Source organism: Pseudophryne corroboree, chromosome 4, assembly GCF_028390025.1.
Source record: "Pseudophryne corroboree isolate aPseCor3 chromosome 4, aPseCor3.hap2, whole genome shotgun sequence".
Classification (NCBI taxonomy): Eukaryota; Metazoa; Chordata; class Amphibia; order Anura; family Myobatrachidae; genus Pseudophryne; species Pseudophryne corroboree.
In genome coordinates, this window is record NC_086447.1 from 381,723,094 (window position 1) to 381,744,568 (window position 21,475).

Below are 21,475 nucleotides of genomic sequence, written 5' to 3' on the forward strand. Positions count from 1 at the left end.
AAAAACAGAAATTAATAATAATAGTTGTTTTATTAGCATAGCATTCTAAAAGAAAATATAAGCATGGTCAAAATTCTAATCACAAAACAATTTCTATTATAATATGAGCAAATCCTTTTGCAATGATAATGCCTCTTACATGGGACCAACAGGATCCCAGCAATCTATCTGCTTGTTCCCTAATACTGTAGCAGGAGTTATCTGAAGCAATGGCTACAAGTGAATGACTTAGAATTGCTGTATCAGACCTCCCCTGCATTCAAGAGTAGAGAGAACTTCTGAAGGTGATTGGTATAAAGTTAAGTGGCTAAAAGTGTAAGCTTCGACCCTGCTTAATGGAGTACAGAATCACCAGTAATATTATGGGTAAGGTAGGCAATGTTATAAAAATCACTTTGTGTGCTGTGTAAATACCATACCACTAATACTCTACTAGCTTTATTCATCAAGCTAATTTGCCATGTACTGTAAATCAAATAGAAACAGCTTCCTCAGGATTATCACTACATTTACTTAATATGCTATTTATTAAGTCTATAACTTAGGAGATACACAGATATTGCCTGTGTTACTGTCCGTATAATAGTGCACAGTTGTCCCCATACAATATGAAGAAAAGTAGCGACTGTGCTATTTATCAAGCTTCAAAAACATTTGACACTGATATCTAGCATCATCTTCAGATAAAAGCTTTTGCCATTGCTTTGAGTTGCAAAAAGTATAACATTTTAGAGCTGTCAGGACAGCTGCTCTAGCTTAAATAGCCCTAAATCACATTCCATAAATGCCGTGAATAGCTGGGATAAGGAACATTAGGATTCTGGAAAGTTATCTAAATTTTAATAAATAGTCCCCTCATCCTACAGCAGTAGAACTGGGGAAAAAGGGTTGAGGAGTAATTTTGCATGCCTTTGACCACTGAATTGAACAATTAAAGTGGCTCTTAAACTCATAGGTGCTTTAACCAGATAAATCATATTGTGTGTGATAGAGAGTGTACATCGTAATCTCCAGGGGAGCATGTACTGTACTGTTGTGAATGAAACATATTCTCTATACAGTGCTACGTAATTGATGATGCTATACTAGCAAAAGCTAATAATACTAAGACACAAATGTGTGTGTGATAAGAGTGTACAGTATATATTATAAATATGTGTATTATAAATATATACAATACTATTCTGTTTTGCTCCATGTAATATTGTTTAAACATATTAACATATTATGCCTATCCTGTAATAAAAGTTTAATTAATGGGATGGATTTCAAAGTGTTCAAAATATACAGTCATTGCTGCTTATTATGGAAATACGTCAGTATTAACATAATATGTAATTTGTGCCCTCAAGTTAAGACATAAAAACTGATCTCCCTTACACTGTCCATTGCCGCAAATATCAAAAGTCACATTATCAAAAACTATGAACTACAATTGTAGTTTAGAATTTTAGATTTAACTATAACATATTAATAATAAATATCCATTACATTAATTATATTATGTAAGTACAGTAGCTGTAATTTATTGAGATAGACCATTTGTAGCTTTAAAATGTAAATATTACAGTCATTGCAATGAATGCACAGAATGATTTTGTTATTTTTTGTAGGATGTTTACCGTATATGTGCTCCTAATGTGTTTATAACCTAAACATATAGTACCAAACTCTTTGTGTACTTAAACACACACTGGTGTACTCCTACAAAAAAATGATTTTACCACTGTCTCTCATCTTTTCTGTTTATCACAGAGGTAAGCAATAAGCAAAAAGAATGGTGAGCAACAATCGGATATTATGTAAACCCAGCAAAACTGTGTCTCCACTGATTGCTATCTTAGTCACAGGTGCTAAAGAAATTCGAGAAAATATTAATCTATTCTGATCTGATATAGTCCAAGTGATAAAGGGAAAGCAATCAGAAAGAAATAGAATCATCTATATTCTGAACTACAGAACAACAGATTTAATAAACTCTCAGAGAACACGGATATTTTTTTTATAACAGTCAACTGGAGATATTGTAGGGGTATAAACAATTCAATTATTTTCCCTACCACTTCTTGCCACTTTTTGTTGTGCTGGAATACTACAGGGTGCTTTTGTTTTTCCATCCAACAATTATATAGGGGATAAGAAGAGCACCAGAGGTAGTATTCAGTGCCATCTTTCCATAATTCCATATCACACATAGCACTGAAGGGAGAGGTAGGGCCCAGAACACAAGACTGTGAGCCTAATTCAGAGTTGATTGCAGCAGCAAATTTGTTAGCAGTTGGGCAAAACCATGTGCACTGCAGGGGGGGGGGGGCAGATATAACATGTGCAGAGAGAGTTAGATTTGGGTTGGCTGTGTTCAAACTGAAATCTAAATTGCAGTGTAAAAATAAAGCAGCCAGTATTTACCCTGCTCAGAAACAATATAACCCACCCAAATCTAACTCTCTCTGCACATGTTATATCTGCCACATCTGCAGTGCACATGGTTTTGCCCAACTGCTAACAAATTTGCTGCTGCGATCAACTCTGAATTACCCCCCTGTGTGTTATTGATTTTAGCCATTCTCATCACTGTGGTGACCATCTAGGGTATGAATGTGTTTAGAATTCAACCTCTGCTACACTACACAAGGTGTCCAGTAATCCTGGTATGGGGTGGGAGCTTTATTCCATCCCAAAACACAATGGGCTTGTGCAGGGGCATTTTAAGAGAGGAGGAGGCCCGTGTGCAGTCTCCTCATCAGGGGCCCCCTCCTCTCTGACCAAGGCACAAGATTTTCATACTTACCTCTCCAGAGTCCCCCGTTGGTGCCATCCTTCTCCGCAGCGGCAATAGAGTCTGAGCACAGACTCTATTGCGCATGCGCAGACCTCCGGGAACACGGTGCGGCGGACATTTTTCTGAAGATTTTCCTAATGTGCATGCACAAAACTCCGGAATAATGGCTGCCGTGTCATGTTTCCGGAGTTTTCAGCATTCGTAATACAGTTAGTTACCCCTAGTGTTCAGAAGGAATGGCTCCGATAGGGGACTCCAGAGAGGTAAATATTAAACAAATGGGTGCAGTGTGTGCAGGGGGGCCCCTTGGACCCTGAGGCATGTTTGCCTTGCACACACTGCACCCATTATATGTACGCCAATGGGCTTGTGATGGTTTACTTTTGCTTTTTTTGTTTATACACAATCTCATAGACTCCTTATTAGGCACCAGTAAAGGTACCAAATTTGATGCAGTCATACTGAGCTGTGTTAACCTAAGGATAGACCTTATAGCTCATCTTTCCAGCAGAGTAGATGCAGGATTTAGGTAAACACAAAGTGATAAACTCCATGTATATTAAAATGCAGTATCAGTACTTGTACAGTGACATTAAATTTTAGTAAGAGGCACAAATAGGTTTGCATTACAGCATAATTTTTTTCAACTTGTCCATGATGCCACTTAGTCTGGCCACAAAAAAATCTACAAATTTACTTCCCAAAATTAAATCATAACAAAATAAGGATTATATGAACAGTTACACATTAGTACTATAGTTATTCTGATATAATGATATGGGGCAGTATGACATATAGACACAAACAGCTTTTAAAACATGTACCATTGTAACTAGACATCATATGACATGTCAATGACGGGGATATGTCAAATATGAGGCATCAACACTAGCCACATATATGTACACTCTAAACGCTATAAAGTGCACAAAAACCCAGAAGTGGATGTGTTAGCAGAAAAGGAAATGCTCTGTTGCTTTACACAGCATGCCATAATATATGGGTCTTTTCTTTCCCACTTCAATAATATGAATTATACTGCTGAGTAATCAGTTGCAGCACTTAAACCTTAGATCTCAAGCTCTAGCAATTACTGTACTATTTAAATATATATTACATTACAATATATCTATCCATTTATGACTCTCAATAGTTTAATAGTCAGTGATCTGTGATGCCTCAACTCACAAATTATAAAATAATTTTGCCTGCTAAACCATTCAATTACCATATTAAATCAAATTACTGTACATAGAGTTTTAACAAGTGCACAAAACCGCTTATTTGATGGTATAATGAAAATTTTGTTAATTAATAATTATTAATTCAGTCAGGCACAATAGATGGCCCCTTCAGAAAATGCATCTACTCTAGACTCTATGAGTATACTTCCCACTACTTCTGTCTGCTTCACACATCATTTATCAAAACTGTTCACTAAAATGTTTTGAATACCACTTTTTACCTGGGTTTGAGCCGGGATAAAAAACATTGTTTCACTCGATTTGTTACCACTTTTGCACCAAGTCAAGGACCCTGGTCTTGATCAGGGTTTATCCCAGCTTCATGCCTTAGTGTAAAATGGATATTATAAAAGGAGCTCATTTAGCTCCTTTTAACATAACCAGGGCAGAGTAACCCAGGAACACCTTTTTCATATTGCAGAAGACCTTGTTTCTGAGCTGGGGCAGAAAAACCTAGGTAGACCTATTCACATCAACAAACATTAGCAAGTATCTAAATCAAAGAAAGGGTGCTAAGGAATATCACCAGTGATAGCTCCAGGAGTGGGGCTACATGTTATTTCAAATTTCAAGTAGGGGAGATACACAAACTGTCACCAACTGCCATTTGAAAATGACTCACTAGCAGTTGGTGTGGCTCTGGAGGACTGGATTTGATTCTGCACAGGTATGTGATAACTAGAGATTATTAGAAATACCAGTGTACCTTAGATATCACAGCTGAATGCAATATTAAGTTGGACTGGTGGTGCACCCTTAAGTCGGTAATTGCTTACTGTACACCTTTTAGCAAGAAAAAGAAAGAAGACTTCTTTGTGGGTGCACTCTTGGAATGGAAAATAGTAAGAAATTAATGAGAAAAATAAAACTTTACTTTTAATAAAGCCATTTAAAAGATAAATCTCCTATAATACAAGGACATAACATACATTTCTCTGACGTCCTAGTGGATGCTGGGAACTCCGTAAGGACCATGGGGAATTGACGGGCTCCGCAGGAGACTGGGCACTCTAAAGAAAAGATTAGGTACTATCTGGTGTGCACTGGCTCCTCCCTCTATGCCCCTCCTCCAGACCTCAGTTAGAATCTGTGCCCGGCCAGAGCTGGGTGCTCCTAGTGGGCTCTCCTGAGCTTACTAGTAAAGAAAGTATTTATTAGGTTTTTTATTTTCAGTGAGCTTCTGCTGGCAACAGACTCATTGCTACGTGGGACTAAGGGGAGAGAAGCAAACCTACCTGCTTGCAGCTAGCTTGTGCTTCTTAGGCTACTGGACACCATTAGCTCCAGAGGGTTCGAACACAGGCACCTGTCCTCGATCGTCCGTTCCTGGAGCCGCACCGCCGTCCCCCTCGCAGAGCCAGAAGAACAGAAGCTTGAAGATGATGAAATCGGCGGCAGAAGACTCCTGTCTTCATTTAAGGTAGCGCACATCCCCGCAGCTGTGCGCCATTGCTCCCAGCACACTTACACACTCCGGTCACTGTAGGGTGTAGGGCGCTGGGGGGGGCGCCCTGGGCAGCAATTGAAGTACCTTTTGGCAATAAAAATACATATATACAGTCTGGCACTGTATATATGTAAAAAACCCCGCCATTTTTTCACAGAAAGCGGGACAGAAGCCCGCCGCTGAGGGGGCGGGGCCTTCTTCCTCAGCACACCAGCACCATTTTCTATTCACAGCTCCGCTGGAAAGTAGCTCCCCAGGCTCTCCCCTGCAGTATCCAGATACACAAAGGGTGAAAAGAGGGGGGGCACATAAATTTAGGCGCAAATTTGTATATACAGCAGCTACTGGGTAAACACTGAGTTGTAGTATAATCCCTGGGTTATATAGCGCTGGGGTGCGTGCTGGCATACTCTCTCTCTGTCTCTCCAAAGGGCCTTGTGGGGGAACTGTCTTCAAATAGAGCATCTCCTGTGTGTGTGGTGTGTCAGTACGCGTGTGTCGACATGTCTGAGGTAAAAGGCTCCCCTACGGAGGAGGAGAGAGCAAATATGTGTGTGAGAGGGTGTCTCCGTCGACAACGCCGACACCTGTTTCGATATGTGTAAGTGCTGAGGTGAATTTATTGCACAAAAGATTAGAGAACTGAATGGAAATCTACCCATGTCTGTCCCTATGTTGCAGAGACCTTCAGAGTCTCACAATGATCACTATCCAAAATAATACATACTGATATCGACACGGAGTTTGACTCTAGTGTCGACTACAATAATGCAAAGTTACAGCCAAAATGGCTGAAAGGTATTCAATATATGATTATTGTAATACAAGATGATTTGCATATCACTGATGACTCATTTGTCCCTGACACAAGGGTACACATGTTACGGGGAAGAAAGCTGAGGTAAATTCCCTCCTCTCATGAGGAAAAAGGGCGGGAATCTCCAGACAAGAAACTTCAGCTTCCCACAAGGAATTCTCAGGCAGTATCCTTTCCCCACTAGGGCCAGGATGTGATGGGAATCTTCCCCTAGGGTGTCACGTTTGCCCAGACGGTAGCACTAGCTGTTCTCAGGGATCCTGCAGATAGCGTGCACATTCTAGTACACTACTCAGACTGGCGATTGTGTCGGCATGGGTTTATAGCGCTGTGGCAGCGTGGACAGGTACCTTATCAGCAGAGATTGAGACCCTAGTATGCATATAGATATATATATATATATATATATGTTATATATATATATATAGATATATACATATTGAAGATGCTGTCTTAAGAGATAGATATATATATATATAAAACATGCCCGAAGAGACATGAGTATACTGGGTCCTGGAGTCAAAGCTATGTCGATTTCTGCTTGACGTGTCCTGTAGAATATGCACTGGATAGATGATGCCGACTTAACAGGCATATGAAAGGCTGAGGATTGTGTGGAGAAGGGTTCTCAGACCTGGTCTCCGCAGCTTTAGCTGGTAAATTCTAATATTTTGCCTTATATTCCTGCACAGCCTAGGAAAGCACGACATTATTAAATGCAGTCTTTCGAATAAAGAAACAAGAAAGTCCGAGGTGCGTCCTTTCTTGCCAGAGGCGGCGGCAGAGGAAAGAAGCTGCACAACACAGCTAGTTCCCAGGAACAGAAGTCCTCCCCGGCCTCTACAAAAATCCACCGCATGTCGCTGGGGCTCCACAGGCGGAGCGAGGCCCGGTGGAGGCACGCCTTCGTAAGTTCAGCCACAAGTGGGTTCACTCCCTGTTAAATCCCTGGGCGATCGATATTGTGTCTCAGGGATATAAGCTGGACTTTGAGAAGATGCCCCCTCACCGACGGCCTTGCCGGCTTCCCCCCACGAGAGGGAAACAGTGTTAACTGCAATTCACAAATTGTATCTTCAACAGGCGGTGGTCAAGGTTCCCCTCCTTCAACAAGGAGGGGGTTATTATTCGACCATGTTGTAGTCCCGTAACCTGATGGTTCGGTGGGACCCATATTGAATTTAAAATCCCTGAACATATACCTGAAAAGGTTCAAGTTCACGTTGAAATCGCTAAGAGCGGTTATTGCAAGCCTGAAAGGTGACTCGGGACAAAAAGGATGCATACCTTCAGGTCCCCATTTATCCACCTCATCAGGCGTACCTCAGAATTACGGTACGGGATTGTCATTACCAATTTCAGAGGTTGCTGTTTGGTCTCTCCACGGCCTTGAGAATGTTCACCAAGGTAATGGCGGAAATGATGGTGCTCCTGCGGAAGCAAGGTGTCACTATTATCACGTACTTGGACGATCTCCTCATAAAAGCGAGATCAAGAGAGCAGTTGCTGAACAGCGTATCACTTTCTCTGGAAGTGTAACGGCAACACGGCTGTATTCTATATATTCCAAAGTCGCAGTGGGTTCTTACAGCTCATCTGCTTCTCCTAGGCATGATCCTAGACACAGACCAGAAAAGGGTTATCTCCCAATAGAGAGAGCTCAGGAGCTCGTGACACTGGTCAGGAATCTATTAAAACCAAAACAGGGGTCAGTGCATCACTGCACTCGAGTCCTGGGAAGGAGGGTGGCCTCATACGAGGCCATTCCCTTCGGCAGGTTCCATAAGAGGTCCTTCCAATGGGACTTACTGGACAAATGGTCCGGATCACATCTTCAGATGCATCGGTTAATCACCCTATCCCCCAGGGCCAGGGTGTCTCTTCTGTGGTGGCTGCAGAGTGCTCATCTTCTCGAGGGCCGCAGGTTCGGCATACAGGACTGGGTCCTGGTGACCACGGATGCAAGCCTCCGTGGATGGGAGGCAGTCACTCAGGGAAGAAACTTCCAAGGGCTGTGGTCAAGTCAGGAGACGTGTCTGCACATAAATATACTGGAACTAAGGGCCATATACAACGCCCTGAGTCAAGCGGAGCCCCTGCTTCGAGACCAACCAGTGCTAATTCAGTCAGACAACATCACGGCGGTCGCCCATGTAAACCGCCAGGGCGGCACAAGAAGCAGGGTGGCAATGGCGGAAGCCACAAAGATTCTTCGTTGGGCGGAGAATCACGTGCAAGCACTGTCAGCAGTGTTCATTCCGGGAGTGGACAACTGGGAAGCAGATTTCCTCAGCAGACACGACCTCCACCCGGGAGAGTGGGGACTTCATCAAGAAGTCTTCACACAGATTGCAAATCGATGGGAACTGCCACAGGTGGACATGATGGCGTCCCGCCTCAACAAAAAGCTAAAAAAAAATATTGCGCCAGGTCAAGGGACACTCAGGCGATAGCTGTGGACGCGCTAGTGACACCGTGGGTGTTCCAGTCGGTATATGTGTTTCCTCCTCTTCCTCTCATACCAAAGGTGCTGAGAATTGTAAGAAAAATAGGAATGAGATCAATACTCATTGTTCCGGATTGGCCAAGAAGGACTTGGTACCCGGAACTGCAAGAAATGTGCACAGAGGACCCATGGCCTCTGCCTCTCAGACAGGACCTGCTACAACAAGGGCCCTGTCTGTTCCAAGACTTACTGCGGCTGCGTTTGACGGCATGGCGGTTGAACGCCAGATCCTAGCGGTAAAAGGCATTCCGGATGAAGTTATTCCTACGCTGATAAAGGCTAGGAAGGACGTGACAGCAAAGCATTATCACCGTATATGGCGAAAATATGTTGCTTGGTGTGAGGCCAGGACAGCCCCTACAGAGGAATTCCAGCTGGGTCGATTCCTGCACTTCCTACAGTCAGGAGTGTCTTTGGGCCTAAAATTAGGGTCCATAAGGGTCCAGATTTCGGCCCTATCCATTTTCTTTCAAAAGAACTGGCTTCACTGCCTGAGGTTCAGACGTTTGTTAAGGGAGTTCTGCATATTCAGCCCCTTTTGTGCCACCAGTGGCACCTTGGGATCTTAACGTTGTGTTGGATTTCCTGAAATCCCACTGGTTTGAGCCACTTAAGACCGTGGAACTAAAGTATCTCACGTGGAAAGTGGTCATGCTGTTGGCCTTAGCATCGGCTAGGCGTGTGTCAGAATTGGCGGCTTTGTCATGTAAAAGCCCCTATCTGATCTTCCATATGGACAGGGTAGAATTGCGGACTCGTCCCCAATTTCTCCCAAAGGTGGTATCATCGTTTCATTTGAACCAACCTATTGTGGTGCCTGCGGCTACTCGGGACTTGGAGGACTCCAAGTTGCTGGTCGTAGTCAGGGCTATGAAAATATATGTTTCCAGAATGGCTGGAGTCAGGAAGACTGACTCGCTGTTTATCCTGCATGCACCCAACAAGCTGGGTGCTCCTGCTTCAAAGCAAACTATTGCTCGCTGGATCTGTAGCACGATTCAGCTGGCTCATTCTGCGGCTGGATTGCCGCATCCAAAATCAGTAAAAGCCCATTCCACAAGGAAGGTGGGCTCTTCTTGGGCGGCTGCCAGAGGGGTCTCGTCTTTACAGCTTTGCCGAGCGGCTACTTGGTCGGCTTCAAACACCTTTGCAAAGTTCTACAAGTTTGATACCCTGGCTGAGGAGGACCTTGTGTTTGCTCATTCGGTGCTGCAGAGTCATCCGCACTCTCCCGCCCATTTGGGAGCTTTGGTATAATCCCCATGGTCCTTACGGAGTTCCCAGCATCCACTAGGACGTCAGAGAAAATAAGAATTTACTCACCGGTAATTCTATTTCTCGTAGTCCGTAGTGGATGCTGGGCGCCCGTCCCAAGTGCGGACTTTCTGCAATACGTGTATATAGTTATTGCTTAAATAAGGGTTATTGTTATGAGCCATCCGTTGAGTGAGGCTAAGTTGTTGTTCATACTGTTAACTGGGTAAGGTTATCACAAGGTGTGATTGGTGTGGCTGGTATGAGTCTTACCCTGGATTCCAAATATCCTTTCCTTGTAATGTCAGCTCTTCCGGGCACAGTTTCTCTAACTGAGGTCTGGAGGAGGGGCATAGAGGGAGGAGCCAGTGCACACCAGTTAGTACCTAATCTTTTCTTTAGAGTGCCCAGTCTCCTGCGGAGCCCGTCTATTCCCCATGGTCCTTACGGAGTTCCCAGCAACCACTACGGACTACGAGAAATAGAATTACCGGTGAGTAAATTCTTATTATAACACAACAATTATTAAAAAGGTGGTTGGCGGTATCCAATCACTAATAATTGGGAAATCCCTGGCAGTGAGAAGCCCTGTAAATAATGTTGAAAATGTGGGGACCAGATATAAACTGTATATTGGCAATGCTGAGAGTTAATATGACTGATGGATAGTGGGGTACCTGGAGTCACAGAGATCAGATGCAAGAAAAAATATGGATCTTCTTTCAATGTTAGACTGGAGTTATTTCTAGGTTTACAACCTATTGCACTGAGTCTTCCCTGGTAGTCACCCATCAGGTACTGACCCGGCCCTCTACTGTTTTGCTTCCATGATCAGACAAAATTGGGCACAAGCAGTGAGGTGTGATAGTAGATATGGTGTGTTTGATGCGTCCGTCTCCTGAAACATTGATGAGAGTTCAGAAGGAAGTATTCAGAGAATAGAAAAAAGGAGGATCTGCTTTTGGTGTTAGATGGTGACCAAATGTCCCATCAGTTGAAGAACTGCCATGGGAAGGTGTCTCCCAAATCACCAGAGTCCCGAATGAGGAAAATAAAAGTACTCCAAAAGTGGTGGTGCCCCTGTTGCTATATAGCTAAGTAAAATATCATATCTAGATATAGCCAAAACACTCAGTGATACTGGTAAGAGCCTGTTAGATACAATTGTTGCCCTTAGAAGTATCAAACGGTTAGCAGACTCAACAAGGCAAGATACAGTATTGTAACAACATGTTATGCAAAAACAAGTTTATAAAGCAATTAAAGCGAATAGCAGGCCCATAAATAGTTTTGGCTACTGGAAATTGCTAACAAATTTAGGCTCACGCAGTAAAAAATCAAAAGCATGTACTTATCACCAGTAAAGAATGTGCCTATTATCACAGTGCTGGCTATTTTAGCATAACTGAGTAATGGAAATAAATCAATGAAATGAGTAAACACACATAATGAATGTTGTCATGCACCAGTGGCCAACCTAAAGTGCGTTTTAACTTTCTAAGCACACAAACTGATCTGTCTTCAGATCACTCAGGTAGTGTTGGTTGTGTGGACCAGGGTTAAGTAACTGAAAAATGGTAAGCATAGGTGTGCTAAATGAAACTAAATGCACACACCTGCCCATCAAGGCATTGGAGTAATGATCCTCCTGAGTATAAGGATATGTATCAACCATGAGCAAAAGAGCCAGCACTGTGATAAAAGGCACATTATCTACTGGTGATAAGTACATGCTTTTGATTTTGTACTGCGTGAGCCTAAATTTGTTAGAAATTTCCAGAAGCCAAAACTATTTATGGGCCTGCTATTCGCTTTAATTGCTTTATAAACTTGCCTTTGCATAACATGTTGTTACAATATCTTGCCTTGTTGAGTCTGCTAACTGTTTGATACTTCTAAGGGCAACAATTGTTTCTAACAGGCTTTTTCCAGTATGACTGAGTATGTTGGATACATCTAGATACAATTTTTTACTTAGCTATATAGCAACAGGGGCACCACTATTGTTGGAGTACATTTAGTTTCCTCATTCAGGACTCTCATTGGTGATTTAGGAGACACCTTCCCATGGCAGTTCTCCAACTGATGGGACATTTGGTCACCATCTAACACCAAAAGCAGATCCTCCTTTTTTCTATTCTCTGAATACTTCCTTCTGAACTCTCATCAATGATTCAGGAGATGGACGCATCAAACACACTACACCTATGATCACACCTCACTGCTTGTGCCCAATCTCGTCTGATCTTGGAAGCAAAACAGTAGAGGGCCGCATCAGTACCTGGTGGGTGACTACCAGGGAAGGCTTGATGTAGTAGGTTGTAAACCTAGGAATAACTCCAGTCTAAAATTGAAAGCAGATTCATACTTTTTCTTGCATCTGATCTCTGTGACTCCAGGTACCCCACTATCCATCGGTCTTATTGACTCACAGCATTGCCAATATACAGTTTATATCTGGTCCCCACAGTATCAAGATTATTTACAGAACTTCTCACCACTGGGGATTTCCCAATTATTAGTGATTGGATACCTCGGACAAATTTTAGTCCTACCGCCAACCGCTTTTTTAATTATTTTTATGTTATATGTATGTTATGTCCTTGTATTATAGGAGATTTATCTTTTAAATGGCTTTATTAAAAGTAACGTTTTATTCTTCTCATTAATTTCTTACTATTATCCATTCCAAGAGTGCGCCCACAAAGAAGTCTTCTTTCTTTTTCTTGTTATCAATTGGTGTGGCTCCCCTATTTGTATTTGAACTGAGTTGCAGCCCCACCTCTGGAGTCACCCCTGAATATCACACTCATTAAATAGCAATTGTCAACTGTTAATGACTATCGCTTCCGTAAAGAAGGAGCTGACCCTCAAAACATACAAATGTAAAGTTTGTTTGTTTTGAGAGACACCAATAAACAACCTTTTTTTTCTCCAGGTCTACACTCAGTGTGAAAGGGGTATAAGTTAAGTATACTCAACACTGTACTTAATATATTTTCTAGACATATTATTGCAATAATTTTAAAATAAGCATTAGATTTAATAAAAAAACTATTATTTATACATAATATACTGTATATTAAAATTTAATTTCAGTGTACTGTAATCTCTATTTAGGTGCATTGCTATGATCATACAGTGCAACCACAATGTTGGGTAAGTAGTTTTGCTTGCAGTTGATTCACATTTTTTTTAGCAATTCAAAATCTATATTATACTGTAGCATAAAAATAGATTATAATGTATATTTTCACAAATATAATAATTTTTTTAAAGATATGACTGCATTGCATAAAAAATGTAAATAATAATGAATAATTATTTTAAAAGCATACCCATAATGCTAGAAATTATAAATATAATGTTCCCATTGGTATCCTTCTGTTGTTTTCAGAATTGCGATGCTACCAGTGGCTGGTAACTGGGGACACTTCCACTAGCAACCGGAGAAAAGATCCAGTAAAGATGACAGCAGATGTGTGGGGAGGAACAGAATGGTAAAAGCAGAACATTTTATTTTCCCAGATGCTGGTTTTGTGGATTGGGTCAATAGATTTTTGAGAGGGGCTTTACATCTTAAAGTTAAGGATAGATGGAGTCATCAAAAACAATCTCATGGAACTAAGGAGTAGATTTAATGCTGGGATATTTAAAGTAACTATCTGATATACTGTATTACTTTGAAGTGTAACTTAAAAAGATTAAAACATATAAGAAACTGGTATAGGACAGAGATTTTTGGTTATCTGAGAATTGGACATACAGTACAGTATTCATACCTCCGTTGCTATTCCACATGATGGATAGATTGCTTTGATAGGGACAGGGACGGATTGGCCATAGGGCTTACCAGGAAGATTCCTGGTAGGTTGACGTGTCTTCGGGTCCTCTTTTATTTGTTGTCATGTGGTCCCACCCCCCACATGACAGTCAGCCGCACTCATTACACTGCATTGTCCCAATTCATTCTGTTATTCCATCTCTACAGTACAGGAACTCTGCCATTCAGTGATTCCATGGCTACAGGGTATGTTACACCTCTTATGCTGCCCATGTTGGGTCACTTCTACAAAATTATACAGGGACACTTTTAGTTTCCAATTCGCTCCTAGTCTCAGACACAACTGGAGCAAAAGACGCATGGAAGGCTGCAGTTGCATACAATCAGGCCCTATGAGGAGGAATCCCACCCCCTCAACAGACCACGCCACGTCACCAGACCACACCTCCATTAGGGCTGCTTCCATAAATTTGCTGGGCTGGATTTCCATCCCAATCCACCACTGGATAGAGAAGATGCCAATTAGATGCTGATGGTTTTAATCTACAGACTTGGAGGATGCAAGTGGAGCGAGAATACAGTGAACACTGGAAAAGGCGGAACATAAAATGAAATGTTGATATTTTTAGAAAATCATTTTATACTGGGCAGTGAATTTGAAAAGATGTATTGTAACATGTTCAGAAAGGACAGGAAGTATAAGAAAGGGAAAGGAATAATATTTGTAAAAAGATGAAATACAGATAAAAAGAACCAAATGAACTACAGATAAGAGTTTGTTATAAACCACTACATATAAATAATTGTACCAAACATCAATTATTATATCTAAATGAAAGGGCAGCAAAAATAATCGTGGTACTCTTCCTTGCCAATTTGAACAATCCAAGTATATATTAAAACATGGAAAGTAGTGGATTTGGAAATCAACTTAAAGACAATTTGAAGGATTGAAGCTATAAAATGGGATTCAAAAGGTAAAGCAAATCCCAAACAAATATAGACAGCAAGAAAAATAGAACTTTACATTACAGTAGTGGGTCAATAATAAGTAGAAAAAACAGTAATTGCAGTATATAAAGCAGCAGATGATTATGGATATTTTATGTAGATTATCAAAATGGAAAAAATACCAATAAATAAGTTGTCTAGCAATAGCTACAAGGACATTTCTTAAACAAGATAAATAAACTTCCTGGCTCAAATGGCATCCAACTACATGTGCTAAAGGCAAAACCATACAATAGGCTAATCAATTCCACTGCTAGCACCATCGCTCCCTACACCAACATGGCACAAACCAACAGGTCAGCATTCAAAAAATGTAATCAATTATTGGTAGCAGTATGGGGCATTGACTTTCAAGACTAAACAGCAAGCACCAAACAAAAAGTTTATGATTTTCTCTTAAGCTGGGCACACACCTTTTCAATAATTCAGCTGATCAGCCGCCTACTGTGCCCCCAGCTTAACCACTTGTGACTTCCTATGAGCTCCATATGCACTGTGCTAGAAATAGCTCAGTGTGTATGGGCTTCTATGGAATCAGGAGGTCAGATCAACAAATATTTAACAGCAAATAAAAGGCAACCTCATGATCCCTAACTGAAAGAGCATTTTAAGCCATTTACCCACTAATGCTCCTGCAACAGACCTGCAAACACATCCATACAATCATAGACCTATTTACAAATTTTGTGTGATCGGCCCATGGATTGTATAGGTGTGTACCCAGTTTCAGTCTGCTTTTTTATGTGTGTGGGCTTTTGCCTGGCATACTGTATATGCTGCAATAAAAAGTGTCAAGTTCCCCCACAACCCTGGCTTGTGCAAATTTGAAGGGATTGTATAAAGAGAGAGTTACTGTAGAGATTGTGATAGAGAGTTGAATTCATTATTAAAGATACTGTAATTAGATAACACATTTCAAGGAAGGGACCATCATACAGTACCTCACATATCTAATATTTTCTTATGAGGAGTTTTATATGGAGTCTTGCTATTGACATTGTACAGTGCATATAGATAACGGACTGTGAGACTTAACAATAAATGGAAACAATTTAGACTGGGTTAAAGCTAGTAGTGGTGCTCCATGGTGCAAAAATTAGGACCTGCCCATTTTCCTTTTTTTTGTTACACTCAATATACATAGAAATTATGCATATGTATTTGTTCTATAGTATACTGTGTGAAAGCTTATTCGGTGAGAGATTGAGCAATTTGTGGTGGTCAGATTTTATATAGCATGTGGCAGAGCCTAGCTTATCCAGGGCAGTTGTTGTACCATGTAATAATAACTTGGTGCTTAGCTTGGCTTATTGTTTATGATTACATGGTTACACTTTGATTTGTATTTTCATTTTGAGCATCCTTGGTATAAAAATCAATAAAAAAGAATTTGTTGAAAGGCAAAAATATTAGGTCGCACTAGAATATAATCATACCTAAGATACTGTAGCAGTAAATACAAGCAACCAGTCAATGCTGTAGATTACAAAAGAGGTTTACATTATATAGTTTAAGCTTTCCATTATACCTGAAATCCAATTTTACTGTAAAATGTACCACAGAAATGTTCCAGGCAGACTTTCATTGTTGTCGAATGCTAGCTTTAAAAACCATACAAAAGGTAACCACAGGAAAGCTATGTGCAATCTGATTGAGAATCTGTTCTCAAATAACAGTTTTGTTCTAGATTATTTTTTCATTTGCTTCCTAAACCTTTTCAATATAGTATATGTAGCATGCAGGTAGAATAGTCAACTCTAAATGTAACATCAAAAAGCAAACTCTTTGTAGCATAGTACGGGCTTTTAGATAGCTGTAATATTGGGGGTGACCAGTAGAAAAAGGTGATTAGTAAATTATGGTGTAATGGAATAAATGATAAATGTATCTTACGAGAAAATATACAAATATAATACAAAAATGTAGGTTGCCGCATACTGCAATAAATTCTGCAAACACTAAACAGGTTTTGCCGGGGGTTTCCTGGTCGCAAAAAGAGAGAGAAAGTAAGAACTAAGCAGCACTGGGTCTCCATGGAATATTGAGAACATAAATGGGTTGCAATTACAGTAATCTTCTTACAATAAACCATTTAATTGCCATAGTCAGAATGTCTACCTTGAAACCAGGGCTATTTATAGGCAATTCGTCTCCCAGTGCGAACAGTAAAAAAAGTGTCCTCTGATGAGAGGATGTGGCCTCACAGGAAAAGACTATCTCACACCCCAGTTTTTGACCCTGCAACAACAGACCTCCACCACAGGAAAGAAAAAAATCCACCATATTAAGCCCCACACATTAATGCCCCTTGCACCATTTTATGCCCCCTGCCATATTATGCCCACACCACAATGCCTGTGATACATTATGCCCCACAGTAAGGTTTGTAATTACTTTTAAATTATCTGCTCAGTGCCAGAGGTTTTATGCTATAGATGTCATGGCAGTAATTTCATATTCTTTGCCAGGGGTATAGTGCTTGTTGCCAGGGGTTTCTTGCTCTGGGTGTCGTGCTCATTGCCAGGGGTGTAATGCTCATTGTAAGGGGGGCTCCCAGTGCACTCCCTTTATGATAATGAAATTCAGATATCACAGTAATGATAAAATAAAAATGTTTTTATTGTTTAATAAAAACAGTATGCGGAATGGCCATCAAATTTTTTAATAAGGAGTGTAATGTATGGAGGTGTGTCCTAATACCGGTATATACACATGGAACATATACATATAAACAACATAAAACATATAATCGGTGCTAAAGGCACATATGATCCAGTCAGTGCTGCATGGAGAATGCACTTATATGACTTACTTCTTATACACAAGTCCTTAGAGCTTTCTTTAAATAAGCAAGTCTGTTTTGTATGAATTAATCAGTTCCCTCCTGGCTATGCAGCTGTTAATATGAGTGACACATTGCCCTTCTTTAACCCGCGTTTGCAAATACTGAGTGAGGTTGTGGTGTTACCTTACCTCCTCTGGTGCTCTCTTGAGTGCTGGGTCGCCACTTGGATGCGGTGAGGGTGCTGTCCACTTGCAGGGATGGGTGAGGTGTCTGCTGGCAGATTTCCCTTACAGTCCGCTGCTTGGGATTGAGGCAATTGGCAAGCCCCAGAGGAGGTAAGGTAACACCACAACCTCACTGCAAATGGGGGTTAAAGAAGGGCAACGTGCTACTCATCTTAACAGCTGCACAGTCAGGAGGTAGCTGATGAATTCATACAAAACATTATTTAAAGAAAGCTCTAAGTACTTGTGCGTAAGAAGTAAGTAACATAAGCGCATTTTACCATGCAGCACTGACTGGACCATATGTGCCTTTAGCACACATTATATGTTTCATGTTGTTTATATGTATGTCCCGTGTGTGTATACCAGTATTGGGACACACCTCCAAACATTACATTCCTTCTTGTTCAATTTTTTTAAACTAATTATGTTTCATACTGCACATGTAATGACCATTCGGCATACTAATTTTATTGAACAATAAAAAAACATTTTCATTTTAGCATCACTGTGGCATCTGGATTTTTTAATCATAAAGGGAGTGCACTGGCCCCCCTCTATGATCTAGTTACATTTTAAGTGGATTGATGTAGTGCATCCACTCTCTCAGCAGCCAACCTTTACCAAGTATCCACTGACCCGTAGAAGCGCAGTAACACAAAAAAATTCTTATCATTGTAATGCTCATTGCCAGGGATTTCATGCTCTGGGTATCATGCTTGTTGCCAGGCGTGTCATGCTCATTGCCAGCAGTTTCATGCTCATTGCTGGGGGGGGTGTAATGCTCTGTTGCAAGGGGTTTATTCTCTGGGTGTCATGCTCATTGACAGGTTTTATTTTTGTTCTAGGTTCAGTGTGCATTGCAACCATGTCATTTTATGAAACTACGCCGAGTGAGCGGAATACTATGGGTGAAATATGGGGGGGGGGCAGGTAATACCAGCCAGCAGGTGTCATGGCAGGCACCCCGTGCAATTGCACTGCTCGCCTGCCAGTAGAAACGACACTGCTTAAAGCTTACTGAATCTTAAAATCGATCTTGGGAACAGCAATCGTGTCAGTAAGTAATAATACAATTAGTACAATGACCATTAAAATGTAATAAAAGTGTGCAGATGGGTCTTCCGTTATCTTGGCTGGCTGTGACGTTAGTCGCGATCGAGCATACACAGTGTGCCAGGGCGCAGGGAGGCACGCTTAGTCGCAGGGAGGCGCACAGAGCATTTGTTGTTACCTGTAGATGTAATACCTGCGATCATCCACCAGATGTCGGTTTTTACAATCACCACTGCGCCAGGGACGTGCAGTGAGCTAAGTGGCTCAGGAGGTACTGGCTAGCACCAGAGCCAGATTTACACACAATATATGAGCCAAAGGGTACATCTGAGCATTATACACAGGTGCAGCAGTAAAAACTCCTGGAAATTTGGTGAGTTTTGATCAGAGATGAGAGGAAAAGATTGCAAGGTGAGGTACTACCTCACCTGCCATAGACTCTTTACTCCTGAGTTTTGACTATAAAAATGATTAGAATAATGCAAAGGAGATATTTCTAACATATTCTTTGTATTTTTCATATACTTTACACAGTCAAAACTCTGGCACAAACGTAAGTATGACCGGAAAGGCTCTGCCTCACCTGTCTCACCCCACCACACGTCACTGCACTGCGCATGCGTGTGGTCACCCGTAATATACAATACTGAAATACATAGTAAGAACTACTTTACAGCATCTTATTACGCTACATTATTTCATACAGTATATACAGTACAGATGCAAATAGTACAGCATTTATGGTCCATTTAAAGTACACTGCTCAAAAAAATAAAGGGAACACTTAAACAACACATTGTAACTCCAAGTCAATCACACTTCTGTGAAATCAAACTGTCCACTTAGAAAGCAACACTGATTGACAATCAATTTCGCATGCTGTTGTGCAAATGGAATAGACAACAGGTGGAAATTATAGGCAATTAGCAAGACACCCCCAATAAAGGAGTTGTTCTGCAGGTGGTGACCACAGACCACTTCTCAGCTCCTATGCTTTCTGGCTGATGTTTTGGTCACTTTTGAAAGCTGGCGGTGCTTTCACTCTAGTGGTAGCATGAGACGGAGCCTACAACCCACACAAGTGGCTCAGGTAGTGCAGCTCATCCAGGATGGCACATCAATGCGAGCTGTGGCAAGAAGGTTTGCTGTGTCTGTCAGCGTAGTGTCCAGAACATGGAGACGCTACCAGGAGACAGGTCAGTACATCAGGAGATGTGGAAGAGGCCGTAGGAGGGCAACAACCCAGCAGCAGGACCGCTACTTCCGCTTTTGTGCAAGGAGGAACAGGAGGAGCACTGCCAGAACCCTGCAAAATGACCTCCAGCAAGCCATAAATGTGCATGTGTCTACTCAAATGATCAGAAACTGACTCCATGAGGGTGGTATGAGGGCCCGAAGTCCACAGGTGGGGGTTGTGCTAACAGCCCAACACCGTGCAGGACGTTTGGCATTTGCCAGAGAACACCAAGATTGGCAAATTCGCCACTGGTGCCCTGTGCTCTTCACAGATGAAAGCAGGTTCTCACTGAGCACATGTGACAGACGTGGCAGAGTCTGGAGACGCCAAGGAGAATGTTTTGCTGCCTGCAACATCCTCCAGCATGACCGGTTTGGCAGTGGGTCAGTAATGGTGTGGGGTGGCATTTTTTGGGGGGCCGCACAGCCCTCCATGTGCTTGTCAGCGGTAGCCTGACTGCCATTAGGTACAGAGATGAGATACTCAGACCCCTTGTGAGACCATATGCTGGTGTGGTTGGTCCTGGGTTCCTCCTGATGCAAGACAATGCTAGACCTCATGTGGCTGGAGTGTGTCAGCAGTTCCTACAAGACGAATGCATTGATGCTATGGACTGGCCCACCCATTCCCCAGACCTGAATCCAATTGAGCACATCTGGGACATCATGTCTCGCTCCATCCACCATTGCACCACAGACTGTCCAGGAGTTTAGTCCAGGTCTGGGAGGAGATCCCTCAGGAGACCATCCGCCACCTCATCAGGAGCATGCCCAGGCATTGTAGGGAGGTCATACAGGCATGTGGAGGTCACACACACTACTGAGCCTCATTTTGACTTGTTTTAAGGACATTACATCAAAGTTGGATCAGCCTGTAGTGTGTTTTTCCACTTTAATTTTGAGTGTGACTCCAAATCCGGACCACCATGGGTTAATAAATTTGATTTACATTGATAATTTTTGTGTGATTTTGTTGTCAGCACATTCAACTATGTAAAGAACAAAGTATTTAATAAGAATATTTCATTCATTCAGATCTAGGATGTGTTGTTTATTTTTCCCTTTTAGTTTTTTGAGCAGTGTACTTTAGGAATATGTGCGCGTCCAAGTCCCACAGACAAATCAACATTAAACCAGTAGTGTACACAGACGCTAACGGACGTGTTACAGGTACATTGTTGCCTAGTGATGTTAGGGATATTGTATGTTAGGTCCTAATCCCATAGCAATTATGGCATAATCAAAACCAATGGATTTATTCATCTGTCGGCGGCGAAGTGTCCGATTGGTGAAGTGTTCTGCTTCTCATGCTTAGAGTCCCGGGTTCGA

The 21,475-nt window shown here is 41.7% G+C and overlaps 1 protein-coding gene across 1 annotated transcript in view; it reads right to left on the minus strand.

Moving 5' to 3' along the window:
• CSMD1 (CUB and Sushi multiple domains 1) overlaps positions 1-21,475 on the minus strand; it is a 2,470,978-nt gene that overhangs the window by 275,435 nt on the left and 2,174,068 nt on the right.